At 43.3% G+C, this 16,632-nt stretch overlaps 1 protein-coding gene across 4 annotated transcripts in view; it reads left to right on the top strand.

Moving 5' to 3' along the window:
* ITGB1 (integrin subunit beta 1) overlaps window positions 1–16,632 on the top strand; it is a 324,864-nt gene that overhangs the window by 180,032 nt on the left and 128,200 nt on the right. The window lies entirely within an intron of this gene.

Below are 16,632 nucleotides of genomic sequence, written 5' to 3'. Positions count from 1 at the left end.
TTGCAGCGTGAATCTTTCTGGATTCCCTATGCTGTGCATTATTCCGCGATCTTGTGGTTGGGTCCGGATTCGTAGTCTTTTTTTTTTTTTTTTTTTTGGTTTTCTGATAGCACGTGACACTTCTATGTATAATCAAAAGGAACTAGCCAATGCAGAGTAGGCACCAAAAGGTGTGTTTTGCAAAGGAAAGAAATACTACTACTTATGAAAGCCCTCACCCACCAACCTAGTTGGTGGTATGCTTCATCATGGGGCCCCACCCGGTGGTACCGAGCGTGCCCTGGGTGTGCTAAGACGCCTGTTTCCAGCGGAGCGGGTGTTTTGGTGATTGAGTGTGTAGTGATGGTGTGTGAGAGTAAGTTAAAAACTGTCCTGGGTTCCCACTACCCACAAGGGTTGTTTTATTGGTGGGCCTTTGGCAGCATTAAAAGCAATGCAGCGGATGTGTGCGGAGTTAACTATGGTCTCCCACATCCATTGTGGTCAACATGTTTCAGCCAGGCCTTGGGTATGATCTGGCTTTCTTCAGGACCTTTATGTGTTAAAAGTGATTAAAGTGAGGTCAACTAAAAGTGTAAGTGACCCAATATGTGCTGCACTCACTAAGGTGCAATATGGGTAAGAGGAGGGTTCCCTCTAAGGTTTTATATCTGTGGTGAGATAAAAAACAAAGACAAAACGAACAAACACAATTATCAAGATTAGCTTCAATAAATGCACATATGACTTATGTGCTTCTATGCCGTCGTGTCCGTGCTATACCTGGAAAGTAATGTGCTGGTGAAGTATGGATTGTGACGGGACAGTTGTTTGCCATTGTCAGCAATATGCGCAAAAGTTCAATAGCGGAATCGTAACGTGCTTCAGTTGACAATTGTGCACAGAAAACCTAAAACTCTTACTCTTGTAATTATCAGAGAAAAACCTCATGAGTATCCGGCAAAGGGGTGTGGCTTATATTCACACTCTGTAATGCAAAAAAGAGACACACAAAGTATGGTAGTATCACCTTTAAGTCTATGAGAGGTTCCCCCGTGGTCTTGAGGTTTCTGATCCCCACAGTCCCCACTTACTTCGTCAAAGCTCAGGACCCGCGTCAAGACCTACTTGGTTGCATCTGATCTCCGTCGTTATGAGCCCTCGATCGGCTCGAACCTTAAATACCATCCGCGTCTGCTCAGGTGGATGCGATTCTTGGCTAACGCGAGTAGCGTCTCTGGGAAGAGGTTGACGTAGAAGACAGGAAAACCCTCGGTATGTGTATATGCTGGGCTGGTTGTGCCCGTAAGAAGGGGGTGTGTCCCCCTTGCGAAAGGAAAGACGTGGCCATCTGTTAAATTGGCCGTGTGGAAATTATTATGTATAAATAGTCCCGGATATTACGTTTTACCCTGTTGAGTGTTTGCAAATATTCAATAAAAAGGGTAGACAGACTACGAGTTTGTAATTTCATAAAAACGGTTGTACAACCTACGTGGTGTAGTTTGTAATATTTACAGACTGAGAGAACAGAGACAAAGGCGCTCGGTGTGTAATTAGAGCCTGTAATTGTAGCAACCACCATCTATCATTAGGTGTTGTATTAACTGGCAGTGTTGCTTGGCACGCATTTAATGAAGCTAATCTTGATAATTGTGTTTGTTCGTTTTGTCTGTTTTTTATCTCACCGCAGGTATAAAACTTTAGAGGGAACCCCCTCCTACCCATAATGCTCCTTAGCGAGTGCAGCACATATTGGGTCACTTACACTTTTAGTTGACCTCACTTTTTACACATAAAGGTCTTGAAGAAAGCCAGATCATACCCAAGGCCTGGCTGAAACATGTTGACCACAATGGATGTGGGAGACCATAGTCAACTCGGCACACATCCGCCGCCTTCCTTTTAATACTGCCAAAGGCCCACCAATAAAACAACCCTTGTGGGTAGTGGGACCCCAGGACAGTTTTTAACTTACACTCACACACCATCGCTGCAAACTCAATCACCAAAATACCCGCTCCGCTGTAAACGGGCGTCGTAGCACACCCGGGGCTCGCTTGGTGCCACCGGGTGGGGCCCAATGATGAAGCATGCCACCAACTAGGTTCGTGGGTGAGGGCTTTCATAAAAAATAGTATTTCTTTCCTTCGCAAAACGCACCTTTTGATGCTTCCTCTGCATTGGCTAGTACCTTTTGATTATACATACGTTCTCATGGGAAAAGAACTAGATTTTTGTTCCTCTCTCTTTCGCTCTCTCCTTGATACCTAAACTTATCACTTCTAGTCAGAAGAAAATAGGCTTCCAGATGTTGGAAAGTGAATTATTAGTAGTGGCAGATATGTATTTACCACTGGCAAGAATACCACTAACACACTATACGGCACAGAATAGGTCTTAGAAAATTAGTCCCATGCTTAACCCTTGGTAGCTTGGCTGCGAGCAGGCAAGCTTAACGTCAAAGACCGGTATGTAAAGCATTTACATACACCAATTCAGTAAATAATTAAGACGCAACACACAATAAAAATCCTACACCAATTTATAACAAGCATTGGCATAGCCAATAGGTCTCGCCTTTGGGACCTTTATAAGTGTTTAGCCATGCAACAGATGATGTTGTTGCACCAAGGATATTGTGCTGTATAACTAAACACTTATAGGGTCCCAACGGCGAGACCTATTGGTTGTGCTAGTGCATGTTTTTATTTATTAGCTCTGTGCAGTTTGCAGCATATACACCTTTATGAACACATTCACAGGGTTTCATTTATAAGCCTCTACAAATGTATCCATTCAGCAAGCCCCCCCCCCCCCCCCCCCCCCCTTTTATGCTTCAGATGTATTAAGATTCTTTGCTGTGAGGTCTGAAGCACGACACTTATTCTAATGTTAGTTCTCACATTCAGTTCATATGTCACAGTAGGTGATTAGTTTAGTGCACAGATCCTTTTGAGGTTATGGTCTCGACTACTTCCTTCCTGATGATGACGTGGCATACTTTACATTGGATTGAAACACAAATGCTCCTAAAATGACCAGGAAAGATTTCAAACGTTAGGCTTTAACCAGGCCCATTTCAATGGGGTTTTGTCCAGGCTTTTAATTCTCCTTAAATATTATGTATCTGAATTCTGTCTTCTGTGCAAACACCACCACAGAGCACTGTTGCGAAGTTCTCCTGATTTTTGTTGTTTTGGAAATAATTTATAGTGTTCAAGAATGTGAAATTTCATATGTACTGAGCTGGTTAATATTTTAACATTCTTTTGTAGCTGTATATACAATAAAAGCAAAATTGGTTACTGTTCAATACTTTTTTGTTTATTAAAACGCTCGCCAGTACCTTTCCTATTCTTCCATTCCTGTTAAGAGAAGAAACGTTTCCGCACTCTGCATGCGTCTTTTAGTAAAAGTTGTCTCTTATTCTGCATATTTAGTTTTGTGTTTACTCTGTGCCCACAATTAGGCCTTTTCGAATCATTTCTTTTCAGTGAGGAAGGGCCCCACACAACAATGTTGTATTTTACATGTGTACAATAAGTGTAATTGTCTTGCTAGGAGCAATCAAATAATCAAGACATCAGACTTTATAAAAACATGTTTAGAAGTTTCTTTACCTAGAATACTCTTTTGATGCACTTGCTGGCCTTGGAGGTGTGTCTCTGGTGTAACACAAATTAGCACAAATAATGAAACTAATATGTTCATGATAAAGTAGGATTCGCCTTCTCCATCCTGTTGAATTGCATTTAAATATGAAACTTTTGTTTCGTGATGCATATTAACCCCTTCGCCGCAGCACAAATTCGCCGCGGCGCTGGGGGGGTGCGGGGTGAGCGCGGCGCCGCCATGCTCGTGACGGAACCACGCCGTCATAAGTCACGGGCGAGCTGTGTTCATGACGGCGTGGTTCCGTCACGACTCCGCCCACTCTTTATTTCGCCCGCACAGGCGGGGAATCAGCGACGCGTGGGCGGAGCGGCCACAGCATGACGAAACCACACCGTCATGAGCACACGCCGCCCGTGGCTCATGACGGCGTGGTTCCGTCATGCGCAGGAAAGGGTTGAATCCAATCCCTTGTCATTGACCCAGTGGCATTAATACTGTCTGGACAGCAATGTAAAAGTTTTTAGTAGCAAACAGTTTAAAATCTGAATATAGCATTCAGCAACTGAAAGGCGAGTAGTTAACTCTTATAAACTGGCGGCCATGCTTCGTTTAGCGACGTTTGGAGAAGAAACCTTTTTTGTTGATATCTGTAGATTATGGAGCAGATAGCGGAATTTGTGGCAAGTGCAGTAAAATAATAATAGCTAACAAGATGCCGAGACATTATACTCCTATAATTCTGACATTCCAGATATAATTTAATGAGAAAAAATACATGCTTGTAAATGAAGCAACACTGCCCTCTACTGGCTAAACCTAAATCAACATTGGATTAAAACGATATGTTGTGATCTGATGTAAATTCTATTTGCTGATGTCATTATATGGTTCCCTAGCAGCTGCAGCCTGGATACAGGGGTTCTACTACGTGAAGCCAGCTTGTGGAGTCACGGAGACAGGGCAGCTGTGGATCAGGAGGCAGCTGTTGGGGTTTGCTGATATACAACTTAATTAAACCACTTTCCATCATCCTTTGGTCCCTTACTTCTTCAAAATTGGCGACGAGGATGGGATACCGGTATTGGTGAAAGGAAGAGGAACAAGGACTCGTGTTTCTTTTAAAAAAAAATAATAATAATAATGAGTTTTTTTTTTTTTTTTTTGGAAAAAGAATACACCATAGTGGTTTTGGAGGAAGTCATTGGCAAACCCAAGGCAAGAAAGCAGTCATTTGAGCAAGCGTCATCTGTTGCTTTTATGGAGGTCTGTTCGTGTATTTGAAGTGCCTTGTAACTGCCTCTGGACCGTCAAGGAATATTGGGAATATTGGCAGTTCAGTTAACCTTCACCGTACTTGCCAAGGAATCTATTAAGGAGCGGCGAGAAAGGAGGGAAGGACTTTGAGACTGAGCGATGTCTGCGCGAAGAGTGTAGCGCAATTGCATTGCAAATAACGTAACTGCCGACTGACGAGCAGTGCAACCCTGTTCTGTGGTGATCGTAACCAGGTGAAGGTTTTCGTGGCGTATAAGCAGAATTAAGCAACCTTTTTCAACTTTGACTCAACGAGGCTAATCTGAAAGATACAAGATTTTTGAAACTAAACATTGAGGCATTACCGTTGGATGCGTATCGGTTGCTGGACACGCGATCATCCCTGCTCGTCGTGCGACCATTCCTTTTCGTCACTGTACGTTCCGCATCGCGTAACGCGCATGCGTGGAGAGCGTGAACCTAATGCGACCTTCCGTAAGGTCACGTGATGCGGGCCGCCATGATGGAGGTTGCCTAGTTACCACACAGCATCGAGTCAGAATATCGGAAAACACGAAGAGAAACGCTACGCGCATGGCGCATTGCACATGAAGTTAGCGCTATAAAAGTGGACTTCTGAGTAAGCTTTGATTAATAAAAGTGAGCTTTTCTGTATTCCTCGTTTGCATTCACCTGTGGAAACGTCAACACAGGTTAATTTGCTTGCAGTTAAATAATTAAAGTTTCGTCAAGGGGTGTATCTCCAATATGTCCAACCAAACCATCACACCTCCCCTCCACCTTCCTGCAAGAGCCCGGTGCACCGTGTATGGTATGGGAGGATTGGAAAGAGTCCTTCATTACCTATTTGGAGGCCATAGGTGCTGAAATTTATGTAGCTAGTAGAAAATTAGCTATTTTAAAACATCACCTTGGGGTCGAAGGGAGAAATGTTCTCAAAACTCTTCCCAAACCTTTGTCAATTGTAAGAGGAAATGCAAACTCTGACGAGGAGGATGATGAAGAAGTTTATGAAGTGGCAATGACTATGTTGGAGGAAAATTTCGGAAAGAAATTGAGCATTGTAGTAGAAAGACACAAGTTCTTTTCGCGTAAACAGGCACAGGGAGAAAAAATTGAGCAATATGTAGCAGCTCTGAGGAAGTTAGCCATTTCTTGCAAATTTAAAGACTTAAGAGACGAGATCATAAGAGATCAACTAATCAATGCTACCTGCAACAAAAAGGTTCAAGAGAAACTTTTGGACTTGACGGATCCTACTTTGGACAAGGCGATCGAGATCGCTAAACGCATGGAAAACACATCAAGATATGTCAAAGAACTGACAAATCCCAATACCACACAATGCGAAAATAACGACGCAAAAGTTTGTGATGTAGTAGCAGAAAAGAAGTGTAACAAGAGTATAGACAACAAAAAGAAACAACCTTTCTACGCAAGCAAAGTATGTTATAGGTGCGGAAGCAATAGACATTCCGCTGATGCTGTACACTGTCCAGCTGCAAAGACTAGATGTTACAAATGTAGAAAAATAGGCCATTTTTCTAGAGTGTGCAAGGCACCTAATGTTGTTCAACCTACAAAAGTGAATGCAATTAGAGATATTTCAGTAGAAAGTTCTGAAGAGAGCGAAGTAGAAATATATGTCATAGATGATGTTAATGACGTTGGTGCGAATGGTAGTGACAGTTGCATTCCGCCAAAATGTAATCTCTTGGTAGATGATATGATTCCAATATGGGCGGATTCATGTTCCCCTTTTACTATAATTGACAAGCAAGTCTGGGAAAAATTAGGGTCTAAAACACTTACACCTACGGATGTGAATCCAGTTGGATATTGTGGTCAGAGATTACCGGTGTTGGGTTATTTTTCTGCAAAAATTAAATTTCAGGACAGAGAAACGGGTGCCAAGATATACGTGGTGGAGAAAGGTAAATCATTATTAGGATGGAGGGAACAAAAGAAGTTAGATATTATTTTGAATCCCAATCACCCAGCCCAAGTTTTATTAACTGAATCTGCTGATTCTGAAATGTGGAGATCCAAATTTCCAAATTTATTCAAAAAAGAATTAGGATGTTTGAAGCAATTCAAACATCGTATTATTTTGAAAGAGGGGACTGTACCCAGGGTACATAAAGTGAGAAATGTTCCTTTGGCCCTCAGGGGTCCTCTCAAAGAGGAATTGAACAGGTTATGCATAGAAGGGATCATTGAACCCATTGAGGCCTCGGATTGGTTAAGTCCCATAGTTATTGCACGCAAGCCCAATGGCAGTATCCGCATGTGTGTGGACTTGAGAGACCTAAATCAGTGCATATGGATCGATCGTCACCCTTTACCACACATAAATGAAATGCTATCAACAATAGAGGGGGGTCACATATTCTCTACACTAGATTTGTCGAGTGCCTACCACCAAATAATGCTTCATTCAGAATCAAAACATCTAACATCATTCATAACACCTGAAGGAGCTTTCCAATTTGTGCGCATGCCGTTTGGATTGGCTTCGGCATCGGCAGTGTTTCAGAGGGTTATGCAAAATATACTAGGTGATTATCCAAATGTTGTGGTGTTTCAAGATGACATTTTAGTTTGGGCTGCTAATAATCATGATCACGATAAGGTTCTAGAGACGGTGTTGAGCAAATTAGAACAAGCGGGACTAACTATAGGTTTACAAAAATGCAAATTCCGCAAAACTGAAGTAGAATACTTGGGACACACATTGTCACCAGAAGGAGTCAAACCAAAACTTAAGCTAGTGGAGGACCTAGAAAATGCACCTATTCCACAGAATAAAGATCAGTTACGATCATTTCTAGGCTTAGCAGAGTATTACTCGAGGTTTATTCATAATTTTTCAACATGTCTCTCCTTTGCAAGAACTTATGAAAAAAAGGATACATTTTGAGTGGTCTGAAAAGTGTCAGCAAGCATTTGGGAGTATAAAAAAAGCAGTCGCAAATGCCATTGCTTTAAAACCTTTTAATCCTGAGGACAAAAGTATAATAGTAACAGATGCTAGTGGTTATGGCATTGGAGCAGTTTTAATGCAGGTACATGATAGCAAGGAGCGGGTGATAGCCTTTGCATCACGCACATTGAAGGGGGCAGAGAGCACGTATTCAGCTATTGAAAAAGAGGCATTGGCATGCTGGTGGGGGTACAACACTTCCGGAACTTTGTGTGGTGAACGAGTTTCGAATTACATACAGACCACAAACCACTGATAGATCTGTTTTCCACTTCGGGAGCAGGTAAAGCTTCTCCTCGGATAGCTAAGTGGATTTAACGTTTGCAAGAATATGATTTTTGTGTGAAATATTTTCCCGGTGTGAGAAACATCAATGCAGACTGTTTATCGCGTCTTCCGGTGGACAAACCTGACAATGAGGAGTTGGATCTTGAGATGAATGATTGGCTTGTGGCTAAATTGTCTGATGTGTGTCAAGCTATTAGCGAAGAGGAATGGAAGGAAGCTATGCGTGTAGATAGCATCATGAAAGTGATATTAGAGTGTTTACCCAGTATTGATGGGTGGAAACTTCATGAGGATTTAGTACAGTACAAAGAAGTGTGGAGTGAATTAGCCGTAGTAGGAGGCATACTGAGGAGAAGTGACAAGTTGGTTGTGCCCAGTTCCCTCAGACCAAAACGAATTGATTTGTTGCATGAAGGACATGGGGGAATGGCTGCTATGAAGAGGAAGGCTAGGAATGACTTTTGGTGGCCAGGAATGGACAGACAAATTGAAAGATTTGTGAGGGATTGTGTTGCTTGTTCGCGAAGTGATAAAACTCATACGGTACAAGAAAGTCCCATCCATCACTCTAAGTGGCCAGAACGTGCATGGGCAAAGTTGGCTATGGATATTAGTGGTCCATTTGACATTTTGGGTTTGGGCAACAGATACGCTATTGTAATGATGGATTATTTTTCCAAGTGGCCGGAAGTAACATTTGTCAGGGAGGTCAAGACCACTAATATAATCGAGTTTTGTGAAGAAGTATTCCGTAGAGAGGGATGTCCTGCGGAAATTCTCACTGATAATGGTTCACAATTTACGTCTAGTGAATTCTCAGTTTCTCAAAAGGTGGGGTATAAGACATTCTAAAACTCCTGTCTATCACCCTAGGGGAAACGGATTAATTGAACGCTTCAATCGTGTAATTGGCGAGTGCATCCAGATGTCTCTCCAAAATAATGGTTGTTGGAAGGAGGATATAAAAAACATGTTATGGAATTACAGGATAACACCGCATTCTGTAACGGGTGAAACCCCTTTCTGTTTATTGAAGGGCAGGTCACCATGTTCCATCGCTGTTCCTGCGTGGATGGGTAGAGGTGGCAAAAAAGCTATAAATGAGCAAGATATAAGGACAAAAGTTGAGAAGTATCAAAAATCATATGTACAAAAGCATAATGAAGGTTTGCTCAAGAAACCTAGATCATTTAGAGTGGGAACTTTTGTTCGACTAAAATTGGATTCTTTTCCTGGAAAAGGGAATTCTAAATTATCTGAGCCAAAGAAGGTTTTGATGGGCAAGGGTGTTTTTTTGCAATTATCAGATGGCAAATGGTGGAATGTTAATAGAGTAACTAAGTGCAATGAGACTGAGGTTAGTGAATGGTTGAAAAGTAAGGCGGGGGAGGTTAGTGAAGGTTCTACAACTGATTGTGCAATAACATCTAATACTAGTGGTACAGTAGGGATTAAACATCCCAAGGTGAATGAGGAAGATGTTAAAAGTTCAAGGCTCAGTACAAGAAGGAGAATCTCTCCAGCGAAATTTCGTGATTAAGTTCGTTTTTGAATTTTAATCTAGTTATCACAAATGTGTTAAGGAAAGGGGATATGTTGTGATCTGATGTAAATTCTATTTGCTGATGTCATTATATGGTTCCCTAGCAGCTGCAGCCTGGATACAGGGGTTCTACTACGTGAAGCCAGCTTGTGGAGTCACGGCAGCTGTGGATCAGGAGGCAGCTGTTGGGGTTTGCTGATATACAACTTAATTAAACCACTTTCCATCATCCTTTGGTCCCTTACTTCTTCAAAACGATGTTCATCAGATTCCATGCTAAAACAGATAAACAAGCATTGGCTGCGTGGCAGTAAAAGTAACGCCGCGCGGCCGTGAAAGCGAAAGTGATCACGATGACGCGCTAAAGCACGAGTTTTCAAAGTGCTGCTGGCGCGTGAACGCAAGCGCTAGGCCAGCCAGCAGCACTTTGAAAACTCGCCTCTAAAATGTCTCTCTGAGCCAACGCATGCACTGGGCTCAGCGAGACCTAAAAATGGGTAGTCATTTTATCTTCAAAATGACACCAAAACGAAAAAAATACACTGTAGGGAACCAGTGATATGCATTTTTAAAGATTAGACTCTTTCTAGAGCTTAGAAACCAACAGTGCCACTTTTGGACATTTGGTTGCCTCTGACAAGGGCAAATTTACACTTAGCAACGTTTCTGGAGGATTTCTCAGACTCGTGCAGCCCCCTCCAGCAGGCTTAATTCCGTTTGGAACTGCTTCCTGAAGTTCCTCTTGAGGGTCCAAAGTGTCCAAAACACAATCCAAGGGTCTGGAATCTCCAAGAGGGTCCTTGAAAGTTTAGGACTTCATTTTCCACAATCCACTCAGACACAACCCTACAAATCCTCTGGTAGTACTCCAGGCTCCTCCTTTGTGGTGATGGTCCAGGTGACCACTGTTAACTTTTAGCTTGCAGCTTGTCCACTCTTTAGTCCTTTTGAAGCAGGTTTGATCCACAGGGTTGTAGTTTCAGATGTGCAATCTTCAGAGTGCAAGGCCTGGTTAATGCACATCAGACTCCTCAGCCTAGACCCTCCTTGTACTCTTAGGGTTCAAAAAGCTGGTCTGAGAGGCGCTGCCCCTCTCAGATTTATTCAGTGTTCTCTGGGGTCAAGCAGGAGGACACTCCTGTCCAATGAGGTGCAAGGCAACCGCCCAGAGCATGACCACTTCCTCCAAAGTATGGCAACATGATATCCCAGAAAGCCCTAGTTCTCCAAAATTCAATATGTCAGACTTTTCAGCAGAGGGAGCAGAACTAACAAAACCAGCTCACAGGATGGCTTCGTCTGCATAGGTCCACTCCCCTTACATCTGGGAATTTCTCATTAATACCCCCCCAACCCCCTATCTGGCTGCGGGGCAGTAGAGGGAGAGGTGTAAATGAAAACTGGTTTCTCTAGCTTGTCCCCTCCTTCCTTTGTAGAGCATTATTTACTACCCCTCCCCCTGGTTCTGGCATTCCTATGCCCTGCAACCTCTGCTCCCAGGAAGGCGTCCTAACCCCGGGGGTCATTTATCACCTCTTCAAAGCAGCCAGGCTAATCCACTTATCTCTGATTAATCAGGCAGAGCAATAGAGGGCTGAATTTTGGCTTACAGACAAAGTCTTATAACTTCTTGTCTGTACATTTTAGAATAAATTCAACTATCATATTGTTGAATTTATCAATACCATTCTACTGAGTCCTTTAATCCTAGTGTTTTGGCTTTACTTTCGCCAGTTATTAACTAATAACCTTTTCCAATGTTAATCTATGGGCTGGGGTTCTGCAATGGAAAAATGAACTGGGCAATTTCTCCAATACCAGGGCCTATAAAACAGGTTTTATAAGCACACTGCTTATACCTACAGGACCCACCCCTGGAACACCTCGGAAAGACGTTAGGGGTTCTGAATGTATCAAAATATTGCAGCTCCTCCTTTCACAGTGCTCCTAGCACAAAAGTCGATTTTGTGAAGCCCTTTACTACAATGTGGGGAGTCAAATGGGTAATTTCTCTAACCCCGGTGCATATAAAAAAATATTAACCTTATATAAGTACCCCCCCCCCCTGCGAGACCGTGGGGGTACCTACCATGCCCAAACATTGTAGCTTATCCATTTATAAGTGGCCCAAATACCAAAGTAGAGTTTGGGCACAATTTGCATTTTAAAAGCAGTCCTGCATCACAGGGCTGTTTTTAAACTGACCTCAGGCTCCAGCAGTGCACACATGTAAGTGCAGTAAAGGCTGCTGGTCTCTAAACTGCCCTATTCTATACTAGGGGCTTAAAGGTAGTTTCAATCCCCCTGCCCTATTAAGTACTAGGGTCTTATAGGGGCGGTCATGCCAATCACAGGGGTACCCTAATGCATAGTGTACCCTTGCGTATGTAGGTGTTTTCACTGTATTCTATGTGTGTCTTCAGCATAGCACTGGCCCTGGGCAGGCAGAGCCCAGGGTCAGTCAGTTCCCACCAGTACCAGTCAGCAAAAAGTTACGGGGGTGTCCAGGGCACAGGATTGCTTTGCAACACCAGAACAATATATCATGAGAACTGTGATCGTTTACTTTCTCTGTTTTGTTGTATGTGCTTTTCTCCATCCTATAGGTAGCGGGCCATGCACCCAGGTAATGTATAAGTCAATAACTTTCTTGAATGAGTAGACTCATTTCATATACCTTTATCTTCATTTGTACATCAAAAAGAGGGACCATTTATACACGGATTATAGGCTATTGTCCCCATACTTAAGAGGATAAGGGATCTGTCATTTTGACTGTATGGCAATTAACTTGTCTCCTGTTAACATCCCTTTTTGGTTTTAATCTTACCCAACTTTCAACAAACCGAATACAATTGTTGAGATATTGGACGTAATGTTGTATACCTCCCACTGACCATTTCACTTAGAAGCACTCCCTCTGCAAGGATGTTAAGTCCAGTGTCACACACGGGTGTCTTAAGTGCTGATCCGATGGTGAAGCATGCCACTGGTGAATTTTAGTGGGTGAGGGTCTCGTTAAAAAAAAAAAAAAAAATGAAACCGAAGGGATTCCCGGTTAGGAAAGGTGTTATTGGGATTCCAGTCCCCTTAGATTTTTTTTTTGTGTGATTTTCGGTGTTGTGCTTTCGAGTTTAAGTAGCTACACTTTTAATACTTCTACATCCCCCTCCCCCAGCCTTCTTTTGATTCTTATTAGTAATTCTGTTCAGCCATTTTGTTTCTGTATCGTTGTCTAATTTTCCCTTGTCTACTCCTACCTTGTTCTGAACCAATCCCAGTCTATCGTTGGTTATGGAAGGTTTGCAAAAACTCTATAACTGGTGCCACGTGGCACTGCTGCACCTCTAGCAATGAATCTATTAGGTGTTATTACGGTTAGTGTCAAAGTGGGTCCATAATGGCACCTCTGTCCGTGCCTTATCGACCCTGGTTTAGGAGCACACAGGTTTTTCAGCAAAATATTTAATCTTTTTCAGCTTTGCAGCTATGTCTCCACCACAAACCTAAGGATTTAAGATCTTTTCAAATTGTAGGTGTCCGATGTTTAGCACGGGCCTATATTCTTGCCGGTTGAATTTATATAATGCTTCATATACTTCATGGGGTCTCAAAGCTCTCCAGTTTGCATCATACTCAAGGGCACCATTTCAGAGTTGGTTGTAGTTAGATATGTATAGAAGAGGTCTTGTGTGAAGTGGTTCAAATCTCAAGACGAACGAAACCAGGTGTAGTGGTGAAACTAAGCATAAGACTCTGAAGAATCGTGTCAAAATCGATGCTGTTGCAAATGCAGATACCTATGTTTTTATTTGACTTAATAAAGATGTAGTCGTTATTAATGTGTGAAGAGCCGTATTTGTAGTGCTCTCCAACATTCAAGGTTGTTCTAAGTAACTTTTATTTATTGCAGGCAGTTCCATATTGTAGCAATTTAAACTAAGTGGTTTCTGCCAGCACAAGAGTTACTTAAGGAAGGGAAAGGCTGAAATGGAACCAGTCTATTTTGAAGAGCTCTGGGTTGTTAATCAATCAGGGTTGGTAAAGGGCAGCTACTCACCCGAATGGGTCTAAAGGTGCTGGGGGGAGGGGAGTGAGGTAGCGTCAGAGGCCAGGGGGGTCGGAGGACTTCCCTGTCCTATCGGGTAGTAGGTACAGAAGTGCTTTGCTGAAGGTATGGATTGCCTGAGCCGTGATTTGAATGATGAACCGGGCACACTTCTTTTAAAGTGATCTATCTAGCCACAGGTAACCAGGAGTAGAGTTGGATCGTGAGATCTGATATTAATGCGAAGTTGGCCATAATTGGATCTTTAATACATTCACATGCTTGAATAGTTTCCGACATCAGGCTGGGAATCCCCTGTGACTTTAGCAGTAACCACATTTAAAATTGTTAGTCCTCCACAACAGTGTTGGTTTAGTATTTTTCCCACCACATTTACAACAAAACACAACCCAAACTCCACCTAATAAGATTGAAGGTGCTGCGCTCTTCAACCTTATTCCCCCGCATCACACACGGACCCAATTCAGAGAGTACCATATTTCCGATGTCTACCACATGATGTGTAAGAGTCCCTGAGACAAGCTCTATTCCAACTTGTCTTTGACCTTACATTGGTTATATTTCCAAATTTAACTTCATCCTCCCTGGACGTCAGCTGACAACGTATTTAGCTTTCTTCATACTGTGAGCTGTTTTAAGTGGATTGCTGGGATTTTCACCGAAGTCTACTGTCACCAAGTTTATAGCTGAGGAGAAGGAGAAAAGATCTCTTGTAGTCCTGAACAGTCTGTAGATAAAAGTATATACAGATGTTCTCCATGATCCATGCATTTATTACCTTATTACCCCCTCATAAACCACCTCACTGTGACATCTTTAAAGCTTGCCCTTCAAAAACTCTTAAGGACAGAGAGAGGATGTGGCGTCTGTGCTTGCTACAAAATGGGCATTTGACCCTTTGGAGATGACCCTGTGAAAAGTGCTATACCAAGCCCTTCCAAAAGCGCTAAAAAGGAAGTACAACCACTTCCTCCAACCATCACACTAAGCCTTTCCCGGAAAAGGCAATATGAAAAGGCAGAGAACAAACTGGGCAAAAAATGCATCAGTCAGTGTGTGCTTTTTTAAGATAAGACTGCAGCTGCACTTCTAGGGTAAGAAGCTCCGGATTGGTTGCATATGAGCATGTGTGCTGGCTGCACTTGTGAGACTACAGTCATTTGAAGCCTGGTAATTGCGTACAGGTCACCTCGCTTGGAAGGGGTTCCACAAGGTAAAGTGCTGACCTGAGGTAGGCTATATAATATTTGTGGGCATTCATAGATAGCTCAGTAGGGTTTACTTGAAAATCTGTAGTGCTTTCACCGTATTATATCTATAGGCGAAATCTGCCCTAAACAGCAGTTTTGCTCCACTTGCGCCTACATAGTCCAGCAAGGTGTCAAACTGGAGTAGGACAACCATGCAGTGTATGAATTTTTAGTTCCCAACACATAAAATGAACATCTTATGGAACTTCAGAACTTGTCCAGTAACCGCTTATAATCAGATTACAGGCATTAGTCGCTATTCCCCCCCCCCCCCTTTACCCCTTTACTTCTTACTGGACAAGCTAATTACTCTGCTCCTGATCAGCGAACAGCCTTCCCACACAAGAGGAGCATTTATCGGTGATTGACTCAGTTCCTGGGAAAGGAATGGGTGTGGAGGAAATCTGCATCTGATGGTTGTAATTTTAGCTTATCTCACTACACCTAGACTGGGTCAGACCAGACCCTCTCTCAACAAAGGAGGAAGCCCAGACCTCTGCAGCCAACACTGGAGTCCCCATCTTACATTGTACCAGAGTTCAGTGCAGGGAAGACCTTGACTACACTGAACCCAACCTCCCATCTCCCCGAATGGGATTACCAGGAGGCAGTGGTCCTTGAAAGTGCAGACAAAACGGTGTTCTGCTGGCTGATTACAAAATGACTCTGCACGATGCCCTCACCAACAGGAGAGGAAAATGCTAGCGCAGGGAGCCAGAATGCCCAGCTTCCCACAAAGTTCACCTTTTTAGAGACCAGGAAGCCTTTCTGACTAGGGCTTGCCATCAGGAGCAAAGCAAGCCAACAATCGTCAAATTTTGCTGCTTTTGTTTCCTGACCAAGTCCTAGAGAAGTCCATCAACCGTCAGCTAGCTCACTGAACACCTCGAGAGAAACAACCTGCTAAATGTAGGAAGCTGGCTCTGAATATACTATACCAAAGTAAGGTATAGCGTGCAGAGTCCAGTGGATCCCCAAAGGCTTACAGAGGTCAAAGTAGTTAATACCTTACTTTTCGATTTGTGGTAGTGTGGGTGAGCTGTAAGGCTTTATCAGAGGGTAGTGTTAAGCATTTATTGTACACACTCAGGCAAGAAATGTGTAGGGCTGGGGTCAAGGTAGTTGGTGTCATCTTCATCTTTCAGCATGGCTCTTCGGTCCTCCTTACTTGTCTGAGGAGGCAAGGTTCGGGCTTGCCCCTAAATACTAAATGTAGGCGTGTTTCAGGTAGGTACAGGTCAGGACCAATGGGTCACTTCCTTGGGGTGGGTGCACCCCCTATTATTCCACCTTTAATGGGAGGGGGACATACGGCTCACTCTGGTTGGCTGGATCCCCCCATCTTCAAGATGATGGGGACTCGGAGTTGTGCTTCGCCTCACCTCCCCCACCTGAGGGGTGGGGTTGGCAAAGGTGGGCACACCTCTCCTTCTATTTTGGTTTTCTTGCCGATTCTCCCTCCTAAGTGGGGGGTCAGAACCAGCATGGGCTAGTTTGCTGGGAGCAGCAAATGGCTGGGTCAGCTCACAAAGGCGGCAAGCCTTTGAAGCTTCCCCTTCGTGTACCTAGCCCATTCTAGGGGAGGAGGCGGACACCTCTATCCAGGATGTGCTTTGTTTCAGGACCC

This window comes from Triturus cristatus, chromosome 10 (genome assembly GCF_964204655.1).
Source record: "Triturus cristatus chromosome 10, aTriCri1.1, whole genome shotgun sequence".
Taxonomy (NCBI): Eukaryota; Metazoa; Chordata; class Amphibia; order Caudata; family Salamandridae; genus Triturus; species Triturus cristatus.
Note: the sequence above shows the minus strand (reverse complement) of the source record. Positions and strands in the feature narration are given on the sequence as shown.